Here is a 23,974-nt window from a genome sequence, read left to right as displayed (position 1 = left end):
AAAAATAAAATGAAACTAAAGTATTAAGACACAGTAGGGATGGGGAAGGACAAGTTAAAGTGTTCTAAAGATTTTGTATTTTGCGGAAACAGATCAGACGTATTATTAACTTTATAGTTATTCAGAATTTATGTTACGATTTTAAGGGTTCCCACTAAAAGAAGGAAAATAAAATGTAAAGCCTCCAAACAAGAAAATACAGTCAATTTAGTATTAAAAAAAAAGAGAGAGAGAGAGAGAGAGGGAGAAGGGGAGAGAGAGAAAAAACAAAAAGGATAAAAAGAAAACATGAAGCAAAATGGCAGAAATAAATTCACAAATCACAATGACTCTAATTGGATGAAAACTGAAGTTTCTGAACACACACTTGATGTCAGGCACTCTGCGATGTGTGGGGGGATACAAAAGTAGATAAACTACAGCTTCTGTCTTCAAGAAGTTCACGGTCTCCTTGGCGGGGGGGGGGGGGGGGGGGGGAACAAAGCAGTAATAACAGGCTGAATGTCTTGACGAAGGGAACTAAAGAGAGGAGCACCCAGCTCGGCCTGCGGGGAGAGGGTGGAGGAAGGCTTCCTGGGGATGGTGATGCTTCAGCTGAAGGATGAGCAAGAAGGCAAGGCAGACGGGAAGGCTGTACCAGGGAAGGAACAACGTGCAAAAGCACGAAAGTGGGAAAGAATGTGGCACGTTCTGGTCCAACCATCTTCTGTTATGGAGGAGGGACTTGAAACCAAGGAAAGGTAAGGAGACCGTCTCAAGGTCACTCAGCTGATTAGTCAACAGAACCAGGATTCGTACCTGAGACCCCATCTCCTTTTCCATCCCCCTCTCTAGTATACCACAGCACCTGAAGTTTGTAACAGGAGGCTTGGTGACTGTGCGTGGAGACCACAGCCAACTTTGGAAATGAGCTGCATCTGCGTGTGGGGACTGGATTTGTCTTTCCTGGGCTGGGGCAGAGCCAGGCACTTGGTAGTTTCCAGGGCTGAACAGCCCAGTTTACCCCAAGGAAGCCATGGCACAGATGCCCAGTTTAATCATTAACTCCCAAGTTCACAGGGCTGGAGCTGGAATGCACAGGACCTGTGGGGTGGTGGGGAGGACCTGGGTCTCCAGGGCGCTAAGAGAAAGATGGTTCTTGAGATGGGAAGGGACCAAAGTTTAGGATGGGGTCTTTTGTCTCTAAACAGATCTACATTTGGGGCTCAGGAAAAAGGGCTCGTGCTTTTTCTCTCAATTTTTTGGGAGTTTCGCCATCATCTTATTAGCTTGATTTCAGGATTCCCTTTTAGTGTTCATAAGATACTGTAATTCCCTCTGCCTCTTCCCTATGCGGCAAGGAAATTCTTTACTCATCCATCTAGCCCATAAACTGTGATCTCCAGGAGGGCAGGACTCGGTCTTTCATCTCCATGACCTCAGTGCCTGGCACAGCTCCTCAGAATTTCGGAAAGCTGAGCCAGTGGTTGGAAAGACTGCCTTGGCAATAGCATCACCAAGCCCAGAGAACGCATCTCTAAAGGCACTTCGGAATCCTACAGAAGAACGCTCCCACTGGAAGGTGAGGTGCAGACGGGGGGCACAATTTCTGTTTCTCTCCAGCGAGCCTGATTTTTCCTGCTCTGTAAAGCAGAGGCAGTCCCACCTTTTCCTCATAAGGCACAGGGCAGGATGAAGTGGAACGGGGGCATCAAGTCTTTTGTGGCTAGAAGATGCTCAGTCACGGTGCGAGGACCTTCTCTTTCTCCCGAAAGTAGGCATCCTGACCCCCCGTAGCATCAGAGGTGTGGAAATAGATTCTGCTCTTCGAGGCCATGGGACTGGTGCCCAGCGATCCAGCTGCCCAGTCTGGACTACTACTACTGGTTTAAAGTGTAAACCCATGCCTCTAGTATTGCTGTTGACAGCACGAGGGGTGCTGGGAGAAGAGCCTCCCCTTGTAGGAACAGTCGCTCTCCTGGAAAAGCCAGCTTGCCTGGTTGGAGGTGGGCCAGAAAGGCTGACTCTCGCCCTGGCAAATTCTCTGGTGCTCCAGGGTCCAGGAGACTGGCAAAACTGCTCAGCGTCAGGGGGCCTCCTTCTGCCCCAGCCTCTGGGTTCTTGTTCATCGGCTGGTTGGTGGCGTATAATACAACCAGTTTGAATTCACCTCTTTCCACTGCCTGTAAATTCTCAGAGTTCTGTCAGTTCTTTGAAATTCTAGCACTCAGTGATTGCTAGTTCAGGGGGATAAGGTAATTCAGGAAAGAACCCCAGGCTTGGAGTCCTCCAGGTTCTTGCCCTTGGTCCCAGCATCAATCTAGAGCAAATCACCTTGGCAGGGATTGGAAGACACTGAGCTGCTCTGGCCACCTGATTTCTTCCCCTTTTGCCTTTGCATTTCTCCTCCCTGCCCCAGAGAACTGAAATGAAATGAGAAGTAAATTGCCAAGGGAGATCCTCTCCTGGGGCAAAATTCCTGTCTTTGCTTACAGGCACAGAGACCCTGAATGGGGAGGCTGGTTGCAGAGGGCTCTCCCAGAACCAGCCCTGGGGTGACAGGTGCAGGCTGCATCCTCCACTCTTTCATGGGGTGGGGGTGGGGATTTAAAAAGTGAAGGAGGTGGAGGAGACCCCAAGGGCCATCCCTATTCCTCCACCCCGCCCCACCCCGAAACTGTCAGTCTCCACCAAGCCTCAGAGAGAGAAAGTGGGGGCGGGGAGAAAGAGACGGAGGGGGGAAATCAAAGAAAATTGCAAAAGTCAATGGCCCGGAACTAGAGGCAGCCTCAGCAACTGCAGTGTGACTTTGATTCCCCTATCATAACCCTGAATTAAAAATTCAGGCAATTATCTGCATGGCTTCCTTCTGATTAGAACGAGCCGGAGCCTCATTAATGCATCAGCACAGAGGAAAGCCATTAGGGTCTGTGAAATGGAATGTTTCTCTGAGAACAGGTTCCGCTTGATGTAGAATACCCAGCAAAAAGAAATTTCACACATTTTTGAGCTCAGAGTCACAGGACGGCACCCTGCTTCAGGGTTGCAGACCCTGCCACGGTTGTCCCTTTTCGGCTGGCTCTGGGTGAAAGCCACCTTTGTTGCCAGCCTCTCTCTGGCACCTCCGTCCTCTGGAGTCGTGCGGAGGGAGGGAGAGGGAGGTGAGGGGCCAGAAGGGACCTCCTGGCTGCTTCCTTTGCTTGGTCCTAAGACACCGAGGTGGCCCGGATGCAGGGTCTAAAAGTCCTTGCGCCATGAGGAGCACCAGAACTTCTTGGGAGTTCACTGCCCTCCTTTGCTAGAAGAACTAGGCGAAAGCTTGTTGGGAAAGTGGAGGTCCAAGACTCCAGAAAAGAGCAAAGTATCTGCATGTCCCCAACAGTCTTGGTACTTTCCTGACTCATGTGGCGACTTGGGCATCCCAAGGCCATCCAAGCAGGATCTGGTGAAGCTGAGCCAGCCTTGGGGGCTTGTTGCTTAGGAGAGGGTGAAGGGTTGGAGGTAAGGAAGGCATCCTTTGTTCATTCCTTATTGTGTAAGCTCTGAGCTCATAGAAATACAAATCTGCTGCCCAGTGCCTAAACAGGGTGACCGTCCCTACCACAGCTGACATTCGGAAACTTTCATGCCCCCTTTTTGGGATTTCCCCAGGGTGCGGCTTCCTTCTTCCAGTGACTGTGGATCACTTCCAGGGGCAGCCAGGAGCAGTTTCTTGAGCAACTTTCCTTGCAGCCCTAATAAGGTCAGTTCTTGGGAGGACTGGGCTTGATCCAGAAGTATTGTCTAGATTTTCTTCAAGCCAGTGGGCGGGACTTGGGCTCCCTCATTTCGGACAGCTGGGTGTTCTTCTAACGCAGGGATTCTCGAGGGATCCTGGGGCTGAATACGCTCTTTAGGAGGAAAGCTAGTCTTAACGTGGTGAGAACTGATAAAGATGAAAACGTTTTGTAAAAAGAGAACTAGTTACGGTCATAGGATGCCAACCAGGAAAATATTATCCTTCAAAGTGTTTGAGTAAGCCACGTTCTTCTGCTGGCACACCTGTTAACTATTCAGCGTTAGGAGGGCCCAGTGTCTGTGCAAAGCTGTAAACACAGTGAGCTGGTCATCAGGTTATGAGGGAGTCAATGTTTAACTACCGTCGTTTGCAGCAACTGCGCCCCCTACCGTACACCACAAACCTAGGCGACCGGCGGTCATTCAGGTTTTCGAGATGTTTTCAGTCACATCCCATGTTAGAAGGGTACATTCCTGGTCACCGGGGAGTTTTTATGAAGCATGTTTTCAATACTGCAGACAGTTTTATGGGTTAAGGCTCCTAGAGTTTTCCTCACCACTCCCCCCCCGCCCCCCCGCCCCCCCGCCAACACAAACAAGATGCTTGGTGATTCAGTTATGTTCTTTGTGGGCTCTGAGCGTCCGGTCTTGCCAACGCTCCACAAAGTCAAATGCAGGGACTACAGATGACCCCTGTGTAAAGGGCTGACCCAAAGGCACCTGAAGTCTTGGGTGGGGGGAGGTTATCTCTCTAGGCTCACCAGCTGGGACGAGAGTGAGAGGAGCTGGCCAAAGGTCAGGAATGTGGGCCTTCTAGAGAGCAAAGCCACTCTGGCAGCTCCACAACACAGGCCGCCTTCGGCCTTGGGAAGTGATCACATCTCAGCCCTGAGAACCTTACCTCCAGCCACGGTATTTCTCAATCGTTTAAACATAGACTCCTTCCAGTCCGATCCTTCCTTTCTTCCCAAGATAGTTCGGTTCCCACCTTTGAGACTGGTCACTCCTTATTCATTCAACAAATATTTTCCGAACAACTATTACGTGCTACACATTGTTCTATAGGAACAGGAGCGCCGAACACAAAGCAGACGAGGGCTCTGTTCTCCTGGAGCACGCATTCCGGTTGGGAATGCAGACAATTACAGAAAGACGAACGAGTGAGTCGGCGGTGTAAGTGCCGTGGATAAACAAAGCTGGGTAAGCGGGAGAGAGGGAGGGAGGCCTGCTTGATACAGGTGGTCTCTCAGAAGAGCACACCGGCAAAGCTTTGTGCCGCCCTCCGGCAATCCACCCTATTGCTCTCTTTCAGAGGTAGGATTGCCTCTTCCATCAAACCTCCCCTATGAACTTTCCACCTGCACTGACGTTCTCTTCAGCTCATCTCTCCCCCAGCGTCTTCATTCTTGGAAAGATACACAGTGATAGTTTTGATGATAGCCTCCGGGAATAAGGGTCCTGTCTTCCATTTCTCTGGTTTGCTATCAGAACAGGGGGTGGGGAAGGCAGGGAGGAAACAAGCCTTTCTCTGATGGGCTAGAGACATGAATACATTAGCTCATCTCATCCTCACAGAACTCCTGCGGACTCTCTATTATTTTCCCCATTAGAAACCAAGGAAATTGGGGCGCCTGGGTGGCTCAGTTGGTTAAGCGACTGCCTTCGGCTCAGGTCATGATCCTGGAGTCCTGGGATCGAGTTCCGCATCGGGCTCCCTGCTTGGGAGGGAGTCTGCTTCTTCCTCTGACCCTCCTCCCTCTCATGCTCTCTGTCTCTCATTCTCTCTGTCTCAAATAAATAAATAAAATCTTTAAAAAAAAAAAAGAAAAGAAACCAAGGAAATTGAGGCTTAATTTATCTAAGAGCACATGACCGCCATATGGGGCTCCTGGGATTTGAACTCTGACCAATGTAGCACCGAGGCCTGTACTCTTTTTTTATTTTTTTAAAATATTTTATTTTTTTTAAAGCAGGCTCCACACCCAATGTGGGGCTTGAACTCATGACTCCAAGATCAAGAGTCGCATGTTCCACCGACTGAGCCAGCCAGGCGCCCCGGAGGCCTACACTACGGTGAGCGTCCGGGAAGTGTTGTCAGTGAGTAATGAGTACAAGGGAGGGATGAGCTCTATTTCTCAGAGAATGGCCATACACAACATGTGATTAAACTCTTCCTGTCTGCTGGGTTATAAATCCTTCCTTTGCTACTAACTGGGTGATGACAGGTACTTCCCTTCCCCTTCCCGGGGCTCAGAACCCTTCTCCGTAAACTGAGCTTAGACCCATAGGATCTCCTGGGTCTTTTCTAGCTCTGACACTCTAAGAAACAGAATCTCCTACCCGGGATGGTGGAGGGCAGGGAGAAGTCAAGTGACTTCACCACATCAAATCTGATTTTTTAAGAGAGCACGAAACACCGCCTTTGTTCATTCAATTAAAATTCAGCATATCCTGCATATGTGCCGGGCCCTGGCATGTGCTAAGGATACAGACACAGACTTTTAAATTACGTCCTCACCCGGGGTGCCTGGGTGGCTCAGTCGTTAAGCGTCTGCCTTCGGCTCAGGTCATGATCCCGGAGTCCCGGGATCGAGTCCCGCGTCGGGCTCCCTGCTCGGCAGGGAGTCTGCTTCTCCCTCTGACCCTCCCCACTCTCATGTGCTCTCTCTCATTCTCTCTCTCTCAAATAAATAAAATCTTTAAAAAAAAATAAGTTTAAAATATGTCCTCACCCTATAATGTGTGTAAAGGGAAAGACAAACATGACGAGAAATTATGACAATAATAATTACGGCTAACATTTTACATGGCCGTTACTCTTTGCCAGATACCATTCTGAGCACTTGGAAACCTTTTAACTCCTTTCACTCTTCCCAGCCATCAATGAAGTGGGTACTACTTTTATTCCTACTTTACAGGTGAGTAAACTGAGGCACAAAGAGGTGTGCAGCTCAGAGCTATCGTGAACAGTAATAATGCACAACAAGGACTGACTTATAGGACCTGTGCTGCAGAAATTATGATAGGCAGATGCTGCGCAGCATTGACTGGTGGTTTCATTCTCCTGAGATTTCTGGTAGTCCCTGTTTGAGCCTTCTGCCATTTGCAATCAGTCCCACAGAGCCAGGTGGAGGGCTTTTCTGTAGAGAGCAGAGAAGGCTTTAGGGTTTTGAAACTCAAAAATCTGCGGCTGTGAAGTCACTCAGGACATGGAACACACCGGGTGAGTTAGAGCCGGTTTTCCTGCCAGCAGAAAGGAGAGAGGGAGGGGAATGCTAGACCCCCTGAGAAATGGAGAACTAGACCGTGTTCCCTGTTGGGGCCAGATGCCCAGCAAGCTGTGGGATCGGACAGCGGGTGTGCATCTCAGAGGGGCCTGCCACGGCCCTGCTGAGCTATTCCCTGGGCACGGCCCTAGGTTTGAGAGTCGCTGGAGGTAGAAGAAGTCTTAGGCCTGCAAAGTTTCCCTCTGCCAGCACAATGAATGTCCATCTCCCTAGCAGGAGTGTGGAAGTCAAAAGAGGGCCCCTGGGCCTGCAGAGTCCTCCAGAATGGGAACAAGGAGAAAGGCTGCCTGGGGGACCAGCATGGGACCAGCATGGGAGGTGGGTGTCTCAAGGCTGCCAAAGAGGCAGTGGGGCAGAGAGACCGGGATGGGAACTCCTTGAGGGTGGGGGTCTCTGTCTGCTTAGTTCACTGCTCCAGACTGTGGGCCTGGGTCATGTAAGAGGGGATCGATCAATATTTGTTAAATGAATGACCTTAGGTGGGCTGCCTCTAGAACCAGCCTGTTACATTTCAAACCTCAGCTCTGCCTCTTAGTACTTGGGTAAGTCTCTTCTCTTCTCTGTGCCTCGTGTGTAAAATGGGGATAAAAATGGTGCAGGTCAGTACTGATCTGAGATCAAAAGAGAGGATGCATAAAGCACTTAGTGTCTGGCAGAATACAAGTGCTCAGTAAGTATTTGCTTGTAGTATTAGCAGATGCCCCCACCCTTGCCCTGCACCTGTGTGCTACATCAGATTCCCCCCAATCCTGAATTCAGACACAACCTTGAGGACTCCAGAATTGGCTAAGATGGAATTCCCACCATGCTACAATGGAGACTCTGGATAGAAATCAGGCTAAGCACTTAAAAAAAAAAAAAAGTTACTTTTCCAGCACAATGGATTTTGTAGTGCAAGCCTATAAAAATTAGATGCCCTGTGAAGACCCTTGCTAACATTTTAAATTAAATAGCTTTCTCACTTGTAGGCATGTTTATTCACAGGACAACTTAACCTCCCACCTTACTTGTCTTTCTAGAAAAGCACAGTTCTTCAGGTGAGTTATCATTTGCAAGTGCTGCTAATAGAACTGAACTTTAAGGCAAAGAGGACAAGTCTAGGAAACAGAACTCTGTTTTTCCTTTTTCCTTCCACTTGCTCCTACTGAAAGAGCTCTGGGCTTTCCTGAAGAAATTCAGTACAGAGGGCTTTATTTATTGTTAAGATAAACTCTCTTGAAGGTGAGTGATAAATATTATCATTAATTTTTTATTTAAAAAATCATCTGGATTTATCTGGCTTCCCACTTATTTAAATGCCAGTAGGTGACCAACTCTCCCATTTGCCCAGGATTGTCCCCATTTTAGCACTGAAAACCCCATATCCTGGGAATGCCAATGACCAATCAAGTAGACTTGTCAGCTCAAAAAACCATTTGAAGATCGTGTTTTGGATGGACAAGGAAAGATACTTGTTTGAAATTAGAAGAGGTGGTCTCCTGGGAAACAGATTCCCTTGGGGAGATTCCCACTCTGCTCATTCTTAGCAAGTGTGGCCCTGAAGGCCCTGTGAAGGGAGGTGCCCCCTGCTGGGAACACCTGATTTGACAAGGAGGAAATGGGAGGGCGCCGAGAAGACGGTTTCAGATAGGGCCACCAGACAAGCCTGCAAATGCGTGTCTTGGCTTCCTTCCTATAATGTCCCTCACTTTGGGTCAGGCTCTGGATCCCCCAACAGACCCCACAGGGAAGTTTCTGTGTTCCCAAGTCACCATCAAGTCTGCATCTAGAGAGCCCTGTGGGTGTCCCCACGCAAGGGAGCAGCCCAGCATGGGGGTTCCTCCGGGACACGTGGAAGGACTGCCCAAAGCCTCCGTAGATGTCTCCTTTCCTCAGATCAAGGGTCTTTTGCTATTTTTGTGGTGTCTGCAGACCTCATGGGATTGGCCCACCACATGCAGGATGAATTTCTGCTCACAGAGGATGCAGTGCCGCCTGTTTCCACACCCAGTAGGTGACTGTAAGGGCCCATCAGGGCTGTGGGCATGTGGCTTTCAGGTTGGATTCCTGAGGCCATGGTGCTCCTTCCATGGACTGTAGTCATCTGAAGGCTTGACTGGGGCTTGGAGCATCTGCTTCCAAGATAGCTCATCACGGGGCTGTCGGCTAGAGGCCTGTTTCTCACCATGAGGATCTCTCCGTGGGGCTGCTTAAGAGTCTTCCTGACATGATAGTTAGCTTCCTCTGCAGGAAGCGATCCAAGAGAGAGAAAGTAAGAAGGAAGCCGCAGTGCTGTTTAAGACCCGATCAGGCACCATCCTTTCTTCCATATTCTATTGTTGAAAGAAAGTCACTAAGTCTAGCCTGCAGTCTAGGGGAGGGGAATTAGGGAGGGAGAAGAATCAAAGGATTTGTGGGCATATTTTAAAACCACAGTTTCCCAAAGCATTAAGTGGCTGGATGGGGAATGAGTTTCCACAAAGTTTGGTTCTGATAGTAACATAGGAGGAAGAGCATGGGCTTTGAGTCAAATCTGAGTTTGAAACCAGGCTTTGCTCCTTTCCATTTTCTGGGATCTGGGGCAAAATGATCATCTCTAAGCCTTAGTTTCTTTATCTGTAAAATGAAAATAACAATAGTAATTCTTTCAAAGAGTTATTATAATTTATTTTTTTTTATTTATTTTTATTTTTATTTTTTTAAAAGATTTTATTTATTTATTTGAGACAGAGAGAATGAGAGACAGAGAGCATGAGAGGGAGGAGGGTCAGAGGGAGAAGCAGACTCCCCGCGGAGCAGGGAGCCCGATGCGGGACTCGATCCTGGGACTCCAGGATCATGACCTGAGCCGAAGGCAGTCGCTTAACCAACTGAGCCACCCAGGCGCCCAAGAGTTATTATAATTTAAACGAAGTGACCCATGCAGGGACAGACTCAAATGATATGGGGCCTGACACCTTTACAACTTGACAGGGCCCTCTTTAAGAAAGGAGAATGCAAAATTACAAGTGTAAGTTAGGCACAAAATGAACATTTATTTAGAATTAGAAATGATAAAAAAATGCCACACATTTTAAAAACTGATAAATACCACAAATATCACAAAATTTCAGAAAAATGACAATTTAAAAGATCACCTAAACATACCTCTTTAAAATACCTTCTTTCTTACATTTGGACTGCATACTTTTTGATCACTTGTCAACATGACCAAGATTTTGCAATATTTTCCATAGTCAGGGGCGCCTGGCTGGCTCAGTCTGTGGAGCATGTGACTCTCGATCTCGGGGTCATGAGTTCAAGCCCCATGTTGGGTGTAGAGATTACTTAAGAATAAAATCTTCGGGCACCTGGGTGGCTCAGTCATTAAGCGTCTGCCTTCAGCTCAGGTCATGATCCCAGGGTCCTGGGATCGAGCCCCACATCGGGCTCCCTGCTCAGCAGGGAGTCTGCTTCACCCTCTCCCACTCCCCCTGCTTGTGTTCCCTCTCTCGCTGTGTCTCCCTCTGTCAGATAAATAAATAAAATCTTAAAAAAAAAAAAAGAATAAAATCTTTAGGGGCGCCTGGGTGGCTCAGTCGGTGAAGCGTCTGCCTTCGGCTCAGGTCATGATCTCAGGGTCCTGGGATCGAGCCCCACATTGGGCTCCCCGCTCAGAGGGAAGTCTGCTTCTCCTTCTCCCTCTGCCCCTCCACCTACTTGTGTTCTCTCTCAAATAAATAAATAAGTAATAAATAAAATCCTTAAAAAAAAGAAAATCTTTTTTTTTTTTTAAGATTTTATTTATTTATTTGATAGAGAGAGACACAGCGAAAAAGGGAACACAAGCAGGGGGAGTGGGAGAGGGAGAAGCAGGCTTCCCGCCGAGCAGGGAGCCTGATGCGGGGCTCGATCCCAGGATGCTGGGATCATGACCTGAGCCGAAGGCAGACGCTTAATGACTGAGCCACCCAGGCGCCCCCAAAGAATAAAATCTTAAAAATATATATTTACCATAGTCAGAAGAGAAAGATAATTTGGTCTTTCCTTAGCATGGCTGATTAAATTTTGGGTTTTATTATTGAGAGCTTATTATTCAGCTTCACAACTCATTCTTCAACATGTCAGGCAGTTTTTTAAGGGTTGTTGTCAAATTTGGAAAACCTCCATCGGATTTCATGTGTGAGCTCAGGGCTTCGAGTGTTTCTGTGTGGTGAACTGATGGCACCCATTAGCCAGGGCTGTGGGGGAGGTCGGCGCAAGGGAGTGGGGCTGGAAGCTTCAGCCCCCCTGGCAGCCCTCCCCGGGAAGCAGGTGTGTACGGAGCAAATGCTCAGGAAATGGGAGAAGCACAGACAATTCTCATCTTCCCGCACCATTGCCTCAGGCAAAGTCAGGGATTACTTTGTCCTCGGTTCTGTCTTCTCTAGAAGCCTCTCCAGCACCCCTCAGAATACAGGGACAAAAACACACCCCTTGGGTGGGAAGAATACTGGACTCAGAAGGAAAAGACCTGGGTTTGAGTCCTGTCTCTGTCACTTAACTACGGGACTTTGGCAAATTACCACCCCCGCCCTGTGTCAGTTTCTTCATCTCTGAGATGGGCACAGCTAGACCAGTCATCACCGGTTGTTGTCTGTTAACGGCAGAATATCAGTAACAAGGGCTTTGTAAATTACAAAGCAATTTTTACTAACGTCACATGTTTTTATTTTGGTGCCTAGAAATTACCAAGGAATCAGTTTGGACACTCTCCAGTGTTTATGAGCATCTTAAATTCTTTGTTCTCTGTGGTCTAAGTGAATTGGAAATTCAAACTGGACTTTAATTGAATTTGGCATAAAAGACCAGGACACCAAAATTATCCACTCTCTCCACAAAAAGGTACTGGGTTCTAGCTATTGCCATATTTGCGCTAGACATGGGGATTACCAAGATAGACAAGACAGTCCTGGCCCTTCAGGTCTGTAGCACAGGTAGATGAAACCCCAGACCGACATCTGGAGGATGGGTTCAGCCCCTGTGAAGTTCACAACCTTGGCCTCCCTACGGCCCACTGTTTCCTCTGCCAATGGGCATTGCTAACTGCAGGAGATGGGGGTCGACACAAACAAGTGAGAGCCCCGCGCCTCTTGGACAGTACCCGGACAGAGTCATCAGAGGGTTGCACAGAACCCTGCTGAGACTGGCTGTACTTGGGGATTTTTCAGGAAGCTTTGAAGTGCAGCCAGGACGAGGGAGGCTGCCCCATCTTGGAGGTGCATTCACTTGTAATTTACTCCTCCACGTGGGCTCTGGAGCTCCAGTCTCATAAGTACGTTGGCTGCTCAATCCTGCCCTGGAAGATGGGCAGAGGGAGGGGGCAGGAGGGGAGGAATCGCTAAATTAAGAAGGTCCCTGGGAGTGACTGGCCTACAGACACGACTGAGTCCCCTCAGTTTCTCTCCTTCAAGCATAAATATTTCCAACTACGATCACAGACTCCCTCCTCATAAAATCAATGAAACCACAAGGGAAAATGACCTCCCGCTTGACTGCACCAGAGATATCTCAAATGGAGTCACTTCCCCTCCCACAGAAGCAACTGTGCTGGGCCTCGGGATTTGAAACCCAGGCACTGCCCTGGGGAATCTGAGAAGAAGAAATCGGGGGGGTTGGGCATGTGTCTGTCTCTTTTGACATGCTGTGTTTTGTGATGGCTTCTGTGTGGCCCTGGGGCAACCCGAGACTTTTTTTCCCTGGAGTCAGACCTGGGTTCAAGCTCCAGCTCATCTAATGACTGGCTGGGTGTCTTTGGGCAAAGTAGGCCCCCCTCCACCTGAGTCTCCTCATCTAGTACACGGAGGATGCTGCCCCGCCGGAGAGGTGACAAAATCAAGAGAACTGTCTGTGCAAATGCTTTGTAAACCGTACAGCTCTTGACAGATAACAGCTCTTATCATTAAAAGATAAAAGCCCCAATCCCGCTGGTGTACTTGTTAGGACTCCTTATGCTGTAAGTGACAGAAAACCTACCTCAAACTGGCTTACGTAATTGAAAGGGATGGAATCGGGTGAGGACTAGATTCGGTGTCACCAAGGCAGCTCCTCCCCACCCCCCACAGCGACGGCACGTCTCACATCTTGACCAGATGCCATCCAGAGGAAGGTTAAAGAGAGATGGGGTGGGAAGGGGGGGGGGAGGGGAGGAACTCTTCTTTTCCCAGACTCCGCATATGTGTCCGATGTCATTGGCTCTCTTCAACAGCCAGGGCATCAGCTCTGCTGATCGGCTGGAGAGAATCAAGGACCATCCCTAGATCCTGGAGGTAAGATCACGACGCCAATCAAACCACATTTAGAGGGGTCACTTTATCAGAAGAAGAGTGAGCAAATGCCGAGTTGCACAAACATCCAACCAGTACAGCCCATCCCCCTTTAAATGCCCGATATCCACACTCACTTGTCTCCCCATAAATATACCTTCAAAAATCTCCACTCTATATGAACACAGTCAACCTCTCTTCCCCAAAGAGACAAGCCAGGATTTCATATAGTCTGGTTCTCTGGGTGATTTGCGGTGCTCATGTGGGGAGCTGCTATGGTCCTATGAGGTCCAGTGAGGCTAACTGGTAAATTTAATCCCCACTGATGCACTCAGTAAACAGTAATGGAGGGAGAACAGGGTAATTGCAGAAATCACGTGGACATCCTTCCTCGGCAGCAAGTATCTGTCCTCCCCGGTGCTGTCCTCCGGAAGGCTTCCCTTTCCCCTTTGCCCTCTGTGGGGCATTGTCTCTTTGGGAAAAATCCCTTCTATGGTGTCCTCCAAAGACCATATGACAAGTACATGGAGGAGGATGCCCCTTTTGGGGGCTGCACTGTTTTATCAGTTCTCTTCCTGCTGCTATGAGTTCCGGAGTAAAAATTATTATCGTAGACCATTGTGGACCAGGTTTGAGGTTTCTCTGGCAAAATGATGCCCTTAAAAAGTGAATGGAGGGCGCCTGGGTGGCTCAGATGGTTAAGCGTCTGCCTTCGGCTCAGGTCATGATCCCAGGGTCCTGGGATCGAGTCCCACATCGGGCTCCCTGCTCCTTCGGAGCCTGCTTCTCCCTCTGCCTCTCTCTCTCTCTCTCTCTCTCTCTCTCATGAATAAATAAATAAAATCTTTAAAAAAAAAAAAAAGTGAATGGAATCCTGGCTTATTTGCTTCTAACTAATGCCATGGATCGTAACAAGAGTCCGGAATCTTACCATGTCCTAGTCTTTGAACTAGAACCTGCCTGGGGACAGCTATGGCCTGGCAATAGGCCAGGTGCTCTGGTCATCCTTTAGTTTCTATCTTGGCCTCTATTTGAGAATGATCTAAAACAACAAGCTAGGTGGGGATGACTCACAGAACTACCCCCTTCCTCACAATAACAATAAAAATAACAGGAGCAACATTACTGATTGCTTACTATGGGGTGGGCACTGTTCTAAAGGCTTTATGTGGACAGTAACTCACTTAAACATCACAGCAGCCCTAGGAGACAGGAACTATCTCCCCTTTGCAAACACTGGTCGTGGAGCAGTAAAGAATCTCCTCCCAAGTGGCAGAGCAACGATGCACACCCAGGCAGGCCGGTTCCATGGTCCTAGTGGACCACTAGCTGCTGTTCTTTGTGACTCCCTGGCTACATCCTGCTGCATCTCCCCAAGAGGTGTGTTGACTTCTTTGTTGGAGGCATCACAGGAGGGGTGTGGGAAGGGGTCTCTCCCAGGCCTTAATCTTACTTCCTGCTTGGTGTCTCTGTTCCCACTACGGAACTTCTAACTTTCTTCTTCTTCTTCTTCTTCTTCTTTTTTTTTTTTTTTTAAGATTTTATTTATTTATTTATCAGAGAGAGAGAGAGCACAAGCAGGGGGAACGGCAGGCAAAGGGAGAAGCAGGCTCCTCGCTGAGCAAGGAGTCCAGTGCGGAACTCGATCCCAGGACCCTGGGATCTTGACCTGAGCCAAGGGCAGATGCTTAACTGATTGAGCCACTCAGGCGCCCCTAACTTTCTTCTTCTACGTAACTTTCTTCTGCCAACTTTGATTTGAGGGTAGAGAATTGAGATTTTCCTGGACTCTCAGACAATTTAACTGCAGACCATCGGCAAAAAGGCAACTCTTAGCAAATCTGTGTTTTTTCCCTCTCTTACTTTTGGATGGATCAGTTTAATCTAAACATTCTTGGGAGAACTTGCTGAAGAAGTTACCAGCACACATTCCAAAATTTGAAATTTTCCTACAATATCTTTTAATGTTAAAGCCTCAGGAAGCACACAGTAGGAGTCTTGAGGCTTAACAGGCAGCAGGTTAACCCACTGTTTACTCTAACATAAAAAAGAACTACCAAATTCTCTTATTAATTCTTTCCTTCACCCAAATCTCTCAGCTTAGTCTTGTAACACCCCTCTTATGGTATTAGATTCTGCATCAGTTAGGAATCTTTTGGTTGTGACTCAAACTCACTTAAGCAGAGAAGAAATTTGTTGGCAGGCTACTGGGGGCTCAGAGAACTGACTGGAGATGGGGTTATGGCTGAAGAACATCAACAGTGATCCCCTTGGAGGAGCTGCCCTGGTCAGTCAGTGCTGTAGCCAGTCCCTGCTCATTTGCTCTCTGCTCCAGATCCTGTTCCCAGGCAAGGAGCATCAGACTGGTCAGGCTTGGGTCACTTGCCCACCTGGGGGTAGGGAGGCCCCACCAGTCTATGCTTGGTGCAGCAGAGATCATTCCAATAAAGGAAACAAGGTTGTTGTTCAGGAGGAGAAGTGGATACAGAGCAGTGGGAATCCCACAAACTCCCCTCCCTCCCAGCAACACTGATCACATGGCTCTGTGGCGGTTACAGCAATTTGGTCCTGGCAGCTGGATCAGAGCAAGAACATGCTGGATGGAGGTCTGGAGGAAATCTACAGCAGTTAGGTGGATGTTAAGGACCACGACGAGTGTTCCCAGCCAACACTTGCCCTTGGATGTCACCTTCAGGGACAGAATTCCACATTGAATCTGCCTTTGGCTCTGGTGATGATACTGGAGATGGAGCCCCGCCCCTCAGGCTCCCAGCTCAGCGGGGAGTCTGCTTCTCCCTCTCCATCTGCCCCTCCCCCCATTCATTCTCTCTCTCTCTCTCAAATAAATCAATCTTTTAAAAAAAATGGAAGTTGATAAGCAGAGTGAGTCTAAAATATATTAGGAAATAAAAAAAAAGAAGATAGTAGGAAGGGAAAAATGAAGGTGGGGGAGTCTGAGGGGGAGACGAACCATGAGAGACTATGGACCCTGAGAAACAAACTGAGGGTTCTAGAGGGGAGGGGTGTGGGGGGATGGGTTAGCCTGGTGATGGGTATTAAAGAGGGCACGTTCTGCATGGAGCACTGGGTGTTATGCACAAACAATGAATCATGGAACACTACATCAAAAACTAATGATGTAATGTATGGTGATTAACATAATAAAATAAAATAAAGAAAAGCGATTTGACCTTTTAGGCTCTGTAGTCTTACTAAGAAAAAGACGTGTTTGTTTAATATCTGAACTAGCTCTTTGCTCCTGTTACTTCCTTCTCAAAGCTTCAAGACCCTCTAAGATCAAGAAACGAAATTTGATAAACTGGTGTTCTGTAGTAGAATTAAAGCCAACATGAAATTTGCCAAAAAATAAATAAATAATAAATAAATAAATAAAATACATAAGGAAGTAAAAAGGGCCAAGAACAGCCAAGACAACGTCAAAGAAGGACAGAGCAAAAGGGTCACACTACCATATAACATGATGTAAGGCTACGGCCCCTCCCAACAGTGTGGTTTTGGCCCAAAGATAGACAAACAGATTAAGGGAAGATCTGGAAACACACCGACCTGTATGGGTCACTTAATGTATTAATTTATGACTAATATTGCAGAGCAGTCAGGAAAGGATTTTTTTTTTTTGTAACAATATCTGTCCTTTTATGTCTTGCTTATCTCACATGTCTTCAAGATTCATCTATGCTATAGCATGTGTCAGAATTTCATTCCTTTTTAAGGCTGAATACTATTCTGTTGTATGTACGTACCACATTCTGTTTTTCCATTAGTCCGCTGGTGGACATTTGTGTTGTTTCCAGATTTTGGCGACTGTGAACCATGCTGCTTTGCATTTTGGTGTACAAATTTCTGTTCAAGTTCCTGTTTTCAATGCTTTCAAGTATATACTCAGAAGTGAAATTACTGGGTCATTTGCTAATTCTGTGTTGAATTTTTTGAGGATCTGCCATCCATTTTCCACTGTGGCTGCACCATTATACGTTACCATTCATGTTATACAAGATTTCCAATTTCTCCACATCCTTGCCAACACTTATTTTCTGTTTTTTTGTTTATTTTTTGTTTTTGATTATAGCCATCCTACTGGGTGTGACCTAGTTTTTGTTTTTGTTTTTGTTTTTGTTTTTAAAGGGGGGAGTGAGGGGGAGAGAGAGAGAAAGAGAATCTTAAGCAGGCTCCAAGCTGAGCATGGAGCTCCATCTCATGATCCTGAGATCATGACCTGAGCCGAAACCAAGAGTGAGACATTTAACCGACTGAGCCACCCAGGTGTCCCATGACCCAGTTTTTCAAATTTACTTTTTGTACTGCTAAATGAGTATCTCACTCTGGCTCATCATGGTCACTGGTCACTATACTATGAAATTTAAATTAACATTTAGTGGGTGTTTGCCACATAATGGTCACTGAACTGAGTAATTTATTACCTTATTTAATCACCACAATAATTTTTTAGCAAACACTTAATTGAAATATAACATGCATACAGAGAAGTGTGCAAATCATAAGTGTACACATTGGTGCATTTTCACAAAGTGAATACAACTACAGGGCCAGCACCTAGATTAAAAAGTTAAAACAATAGCACTCCAGAAATCCCCCTGGTGCCCTCTCCCACTGCTGCCCAGTCCCTCACTCCCCACCCACCCCCAGTAGAGGGCAATGATAACTAATACCTTGACTTTAAACTCATCGTTTTGCTTGTTTTTAAATTTTATATCAATGGAATAATAAAATATAAAATATTCTGTGTATTGCTTCTTTTACTAAATATATGTTTATGAGGTTCATCCATGTTTTCACATGTAATAATAATTCATTTATTAGCATTGCTAAATAGCATTCCATTTTTTTTTTAAGATTTTATTTATTTATTTGAGAGAGAGAGAGAGACAGAGATAGCGAGAGAGAGAATGAGCGGGGAGGAGAGGGAGAAGCAGACTCCCACTGAGCAGGGAGCCTGACGCCGGACTCAATCCCAGGACCCTGGGATCATGACCTGAGCCGAAGACAAACACTTAACCGACTGAGCCACTCAGGCGCCCCTAAATAGCATTCCATTTTATGACTATATCGCGATTTATTTATCCATTCTACTTTTGAGGGATATTTTAGCAGCTTCCTGCTTTAGGCTACTACTAGTAGTTCTGCTGTGAACATTCTTTTGGTAAATATCTTTTGATGAATATATGCACACAAATCTATTGGTATTTACCCAGGAGTAGGATTGCTGAGTCATAGGGTGTGCATATATTTAGCTTCAATGGCTACTTCCAAAGGGGTTGATAAATATACACCCACCACAGAATATGAGAGTCCTAGGAGCTCCAACCACTTGCCCACATTTGGCATTGTTTCTCTCTTTCATTTTAGCCATGTTTGGTGAATATTATGGCCTGAATGCATTCCCCTCCCCCATTCATATGTTGAAACCTAATCCCCAATATGATGCTATGTAGAGGTAGGGGCTTTAGGAGGTGAGGGCAGGATTGGTGCCCTTATAAAAGTGGCCCCAGATGCAGCCACTCTGGAAAACAGTATGGAGGTTCTTCAAAAGTTGAAAATAGAGCTACCATATGATCCAGCAATTGCACTACTAGGTATTTACCCCAAAGATACAAATGTAGGGATCCGAAGGGGTACGTGCACCCCGATGTTTATAGCAGCAATGTCCACAATAGCCAAACTGTGGAAAGAGCCAAGATGTCCATCGACAGATGAATGGATAAAAAAGATGTGGTATATATATACAATGGAATATTATGCAGCCATCAAAAGGAATGAGATCTTGCCATTTGCAACGACGTGGATGGAACTGGAGGGTATTACGCTGAGCGAAAGAAGTCAATCAGAGAAAGACATGTATCATATGACCTCACTGATATGAGGAATTCTTAATCTCAGGAAACAAACTGAGGGTTGCTGGAGTAGGGGGGGGTGGGAGGATGGGGTGGCTGGGTGATGGACACTGGGGAGGGTATGTGCTATGGTGAGTGCTGTGAATTGTGTAAGACTGTTGAATCACAGATCTGTACCTCTGAAACAAATAATACATTATATGTTAAAAAAAAAGAAGAAGAAGAAGAAGATAGTAGGAAGGGGAAAATGAAGGGGAGCAAATCGGAGGGGTAGATGAACCTTGAGAGACTATGGACTCTGAGAAACAAACTGAGGGTTCTAGAGGGGAGGGGGGTGGGAGGATGGGTTAGCCTGGTGATGGGTATTAACGAGGGCACGTTCTGCATGGAGCACTGGGTGTTATGCACAAACAATGAATCATGGAACACTACATCAAAAACTAATGATGTAATGTATGGTGATTAACATAACAATAAAAAATGAAAAAAAAGAAAAGTGGCCCCAGAGACATCCTTTGCCAAGGTGACACTAGAAAGTGCAGTCTATGCACCAGAACGTGAGTCCTCACCATACAGCAGATCCACGCCTACACTGTGGGACTTCCCAGCCTCCAGAACTGTGAGAAGTGAATGTCTGCTGTTTATAAACCACTCTGTCTGTGGTGCTTTGTTATAGCAGCTCACGTGGACTGAGGCAGTGAATGCATAGGGGTGCTGCATTGTGCTTTGAATTTGCAGTCTCTGGGAAACCGTGAAATTGAGCACTATTTGCATATGTTTATTTTTGGGCAGTGTCTGTTCAATCTTTTGCCCACTTTTCTATTGTGTTGTCTTCCTTTTTCTTATTAATTGTGGAAGTTCTTTTTTCTGAAAAGGAGTCTTTGGTATCATATATTGCAAATATCTTTTCTCACTTGCCTTTTCACTCTCTTAATAGTGTCTTTTGATGAAGAGAAGTTTTAAATTTTAATATAGTCCAGTTGATTGTTTTAATTTTTATTTTTTAAAAATTTTAAAAAGATTTATTTATTTGAGAGAGAGAGAGAGCTGGGCAGAGGGAGAGGGAGAGAAAGACTTAAGCAGACTCCCTGCTGAGCGTGGGGCTCGATCTCACAACCCTGAGATCAGGACCTGAGCTGAAACCAAGAGTTGGATGCTTAACCGACTGTGCCACCCAGGTGCCCTATTTTACTGTATATTAGTACTTTTTGTGTCCTGTTCAAGAATCTGCCATCCTCCAAGGTGATGAAGACATTTTGTTTTATTCTAGAATATTTATTAGTTTTCCTTTTACCATCAGATTTATAAGGCATCTGAATAAATCTGAATATATTTCTATGTCTTATATGAGGTAGGGATTTGAGGTTCACCTTTTTTCCATACAGATAGCTAATCAAAAATGAATTAGATTGTGAATTTGGCCTAGTCCAAATATTACCTCCTTTCTGAAACATTCCCACAGAATCCTAGTTCGAAATAACTGATGATTTTTAATTAATGCGAAACGTATTTTTTTGCACATCTAGTATTTGCTAGTTTAGCTACGTTGCCAAGGGGAGGCCTCTCTGAGAGCGGACACTTGAGCTCAGATCTGAGGGAAATGATGTCAGCCATGAGTGGGTTGGGGAAGAACATTTCAGGAAGAGGAAAGGAGCAGAGAGTTGCAAGCTTGACATGGTCAAGGAACAAGAAGAAGGCCAGTGCCGCTGAAGGACAGTGTTCAGGAGGATGTGAAGCACAAGACAACTCTTAAGTGTGAGACAAAAGGGAAGACAACCAGACAGATGTCACTGCAAGACGGCCATGGGGCGCCTGGGTGGCTCAGTCGTTAAGCGTCTGCCTTTGGCTCGGGTCGTGGTCCCGGGGTCCTGGGATCGAGCCCCACATCGGGCTCTCCCTGCTCAGCGGGAAGCCTGCTTCTCCCTCTCCCACTCCCCCTGCTTGTGTTCCCTCTCTCGCTGTCTCTCTCTCTATCAAATAAATAAATAAAATCTTTAAAAAAAAAAAGATGACCATGCCATGCCTACAAAGTTCTGAGGGAAACTGTTGTTCAACCTGGAAGCGCCGCCGTGAGAACAGTGCATCTCTCCCGGAGGACAAGTGGTTCAGGATGGAGCAGGTCTGGAAGAGGTTTTTGAGTATTTTTAGCATTCATTTGTGCTCCTTCCAATCCATCTTCCACAATGTTGCTCAAGTAGACGTGGTAAAATTTTAGATTACTTCCCCCTTCAGGTTAAAATCCTTCAATGGCTCCCTGTAAGTTTCAGAATAAAACCCAACTTTCAGCGTGATATAAACGGCCCCTTGTTAGTGATCTCTGCCCATCTGTCGCCACCACTCTGGATGGCCACTCAGCCACTCCTCCAATCGCTGATCCTTTTACAGACTTCTTTTTTTTTAATTTTTTAAAATTTTATTTTATTATGTTATGTTAATCACCATACATTACATCATCAGTTTTTGATATAGTCTTCCATGATTCATTGTTTGCGTATAACACCCAGTGCTCCTTAAAGCTCTCTGCCATAGTGAAGACTTTGTAGCGACTGCTCTCTCTCGGCAAGGAAGCCCTCCTTCCCCTCCTTTCCCTGGAAGATTCTTTCTTGTTTTTCAAACTTCATCTTCTTGGGGAAACCTTGTGCTCTCCCACCCACCACCGGCTTCAGTGCCCTTGGTTTTACCCCATGATTTCTCCGTGCTTCTCACCTCTAGTACTAATCTGTCTCTTTTTCATTTTTTACGTACGTATCTGTTCTCCTCACTAGCTTATAACCTTGAGAGTAGGGCCTGCATTTTTTTTTTTTTTAATGTGGGACACTGGGCTTGAACTCACGACCCTGAGGGCGAGACCTGAGCTGAGATTACGAGTGGGAGCTTCACCGACTGAGCCACCTGGGTGCCCTGGGGCTGCATTTTAATCATTGCTGAAGTTTCTATGATGGCTTCTCTGTGGTCAGACTTGGGTAAAATCTCAGTGGCATCATTTGCTATGTTATCTTGGGAACCCTGAGTCTCAGTTTCCTCACTTGCAAAACGATATGGTATTTTTATCTGTAGCACTTGGCACACAGAAAGTGCCCAGTAGTTGTGTGGAATGAATCCATGCAGATGTGCAGAGTTCCCAGGGTAGGAGCCTCTCAGCAGGGGAGTAAGGATGACTCACTTCAATCAATCTTGATTCCTCCCCTCCCCTCCCAAGAAGGAGTGCTCAGCTTCCTCTCTTAAGACCGTTATGCCTTGAGGGTGGTGGGGGAAAATCTGAAAAATGCAGGCTCTTTTCTTTTTCATGTTTATCCATGTGTTGACCTAAGGAATTCAAGATATCTCAGAGGGAAAAATTTCCCAAACATGCCATTGTCTGACCGTTCTTACCAAACTGTCCAAACATGGTGTTGCTTTAGGACCTAAATTTTCTTAGATGTGGATGTGTTAGTTATAGGCTGCCCGGAGGAGGCAAAGGGATCATGTACCCATTCTGCAGATGGAAAACCTCATAATCTTCTCTAAACTCCTCAGAGCCTAAGAACTCACGTACCTTGTTAAGAATTCACACAGAGGAGGGGCACCTGGGTGGCTCAGTCAGTTAAGCTCAGGTCATGATCCGGGGGTTCTGGGATCGAGCCCCACGTTGGGCTCCTTGCTCGGTGGGGAGTCTGCTTCTCCCTCTGCTCCTACCCCTATCCCTACCCCTACCCCTGCTTGTGCTCTCTCTCTCAAATAAATAAAATCTTAAAAAAAAGAATCTACCCAGAAGAGGTCCCCAGCACCCCTGCACTGAGTGTCTCCTTTCCCCCAGTTAAATGGATATTCTCTTTTTGTTCTTTTTTTTTTTTTTTTAAAGATTTTATTTATTTATTTGACAGAGAGAGAGATAGCGAGAGCAGGAACAGAAGCAGGGGGAGTGGGAGAGGGAGAAGCAGGCCTCCTATGGAGCAGGGAGCCCGATGTGGGACTCGATCCCAGGACCCTGGGACCATGACCTGAGCCGAAGGCAGACGCCCAACGACTGAGCCACCCAGGTGCCCTCTCTTTTTGTTCTTATGGTGGAGGCCGCATCCCCATGGGGCTGCTCTACTGTGAATGAATTTCTAGAAGCAAGAAAGAGAGTTGACCCTTCTCAATGTGTTTACAAGACCTGAAGCAGAGTCACAGAATGGATTGTGAACGGGTACATGAAGGTTCATAGCAGCATTATTCATAATAGCCAAAAAGTGAATACAACCCAAACGTCCATGAACTGATAAATGGGTACATAAAAGGTGGGATATCCCTACAATGGAATATTAGCAGAAAAAAGAATGAGGTCCTGACATGTGCTACAACCTGGATGAATCTTAACCTTATACTCAATGAAAAAATCCAGACACAAAAGACCCATGTTATATGATTCCACATATATGAAATGGCCAGAGTAGGCCAATTTATAGAGACACAAAGCAGGTTAGTGGTTGCTTAGGGCTGGGGATGGTGGCTGGGAGCAATGGGGGAGTAGCCCCTGATGGGTGTGGGGTTTCTTTTTGGGGTGATGAAAACATTGTAAAATTGATCATACTGTTGGTTGCACAACACTGTGAATACACCCAAAACCACTGATTTGTACACTTGAAATGTGTGAATTGTAGCTCAGTAAAGCTGTTAGAAGGAAATAGATCTAGGATAGAGTTGGGGTGGGGAGAAAAAAAGAGACTGGATTGTGCTCTCCCATGGATCTCCTCCTGCAAGCATTCATTCTGCAGGAGAAAGAATCAAGACCCTAACAGTGGGTCTGAGACCGATTTCTGACCATCAGGGCTTC

This window comes from Mirounga leonina, unplaced genomic scaffold, assembly GCF_011800145.1.
Source record: "Mirounga leonina isolate KUSES-001 unplaced genomic scaffold, KU_Mleo_1.0 Mir_200, whole genome shotgun sequence".
Classification (NCBI taxonomy): Eukaryota; Metazoa; Chordata; class Mammalia; order Carnivora; family Phocidae; genus Mirounga; species Mirounga leonina.
The sequence above is the reverse complement of the archived record's forward strand: the minus strand, read 5'-3'. Positions refer to the sequence as shown.